Here is a 2,211-nt window from a genome sequence, read left to right as displayed (position 1 = left end):
AAGATGTCTTAACTTTAATTGATTATGAAATAAATTATCTTCTAAACATTGTTTTAAAACCTACTTATTTATGCTAATGAAAATTTTTACTGAATAAGTGGATTTCCAATATCCTAACCATTTAAATTAGTAATCAGCCATTTGCAGTGGATAGGTACCTATACCCTGTTCAGGATAAACTGGCCAACTCTGCATTAAAGATTGAGTGGAGCAAAGGCGCAGCCTATTGTGCGAGTGAGTCTGGTCTATCTTGGCTATTATTAAAAGGGGATTTAAGACCCACTTGGAGAAGACACATGCAAAAATGGCGATTGGTAAAGAAAATAGTAAAGGGAAGGGGAGTTTCAAGAAGGCTGATTTCCTTCCCTCCATCTGTACAGGTTATCTTTTTTCCACTTGGTGTGCCTAAGAGAATGACCTCCCCTTGATGGCGAGTATCTGAAACTGAACTCAAATGAACCAAAATCAGCCCTTCCTCAAAATTTCTAGCTTGCTCATACCCCTGAAGCTAACCTATTCTCCTGCACAAAAAATACCCTCTCTCATGATGTTATCAGCCAGGTTAATACAAACACACTACTCCTCAATAAGATATTACATGAAAATATTGTTTTGAAAAATATTATTTATTGACATTGTGCCATGTTAACTCTATATACAGGATGCGGCGCTTAAATATGGACAAGCATGCGTTTTCTCAAATGAGATTTCCTCACCAGGTTAGCGAAACCTTTCCCAGACTCCTCCAAAGTATTAGACTTAGCCACAATGTCGTAAACAGTTGATCTGGGGTACCTGATGAATTAAACTATTTCACTGGGCGAATACCCAGCACGAACACTATCAATAATAGATTGATTGATCTCTTCGATTGCACTCTGCAGTTGTACGTAACATCTCGGCCATTTTGAGGTTACAACTGTTTGCTAGATGCCAATAACTTTCAAGAATACCAATCGCAACCTCCAGTGGAACTGCGATATGGTTGGAATATCAAGTTGAAATCATTCCAGATTTAAGTGCCACACCCTTTAGAATCTTATTCACAATACCTTATTTATAGAAGTAGTTTGGTTTGGTTGGGTAGTTTGAGGGTAGAGCCAACTTCATGATGCCATACCTTTGGTATGTGAAATTCATACATCACACACAGGAATGGGCATACTAGTTCCTTTTTTATGCTGCAATTGTCTTCTTATAAGAACTTATGTATTGTATATAGATTCTTTACCAGTTCATAACCATAGAAAATTATTAGGGTGGTGACTAGTGGCATTTATCTTAAATCAATACTTGAGGGTCACTTATGTTCATATTTGCAACAATGTTTGTTATATATTTCCAAAAAAGTAAGTTCAATGACTGGTGATTAATTATATATTAGTCCACAGTGAGTGTCCTGAAAAGGTATAAATATTATTACAATATTTCAGTTTCTCCTCCTTTTATTTGCTGATTGTATTATTACTGATATATCATTAATAAGGAGTACTTCAATATTTTCAAATAAAAAAGTATGTTCAACTTTTGTTAGGTACATTCAAGTAAGCCACCCACAAATACCTCTGGGCACATTTTGTGTTTGCCTAATTATAATGTTGGGGAAACACTGTTACATAAATAGTCTTGAACATAAATACGATATGTTCATCACAATGCTGAGATTATATCTGTTACAAGAGTGAGAGTCTTAGGTTAGGTAACTTAAAGCAAATACTAACTGAATATGTAGGTAATTATCCATGTAATATAATAATGCTGCCATTCTATTTGATCTCATATCATAAGTGATGCGGGAAGGGAAAAATATTAAACCACTGATTCTTATCAAAATCCACTCATCTTCTCATCAAGGAGTATTGACAGTGTAAATAGCAGGGGATGTAACAGGTTTACCAAGACATAGGTATATGGAATGAAGAACACAATGTATTTTTCCACTTCTTTATTTTGGTACTACTAGTTTCTACACTTAATCATCATCATCAGGTACAAATTCAATCAAGTTCAACACTGGGGAATAAGCAGTTTTACTCAATTGCATGTACTTTCACTAACCTCATGTGATATTTTGTCAAAACCCTTTGTGCATGACCGCATTAGAATGTCATTAAATAATGTAGTGCTCATTAAAGTATAGCTTGCTTTGCTTTGTCTGTTTTTAAAATTTCCCTTCACTCCCTCCTCTTTCTGTGGGGGGACCCTCTTGCT

Source organism: Hetaerina americana, unplaced genomic scaffold (genome assembly GCF_022747635.1).
Source record: "Hetaerina americana unplaced genomic scaffold, ioHetAmer1.1.p SCAF_3, whole genome shotgun sequence".
In the NCBI taxonomy this organism is placed as follows: domain Eukaryota; kingdom Metazoa; phylum Arthropoda; class Insecta; order Odonata; family Calopterygidae; genus Hetaerina; species Hetaerina americana.
Note: the sequence above shows the minus strand (reverse complement) of the source record.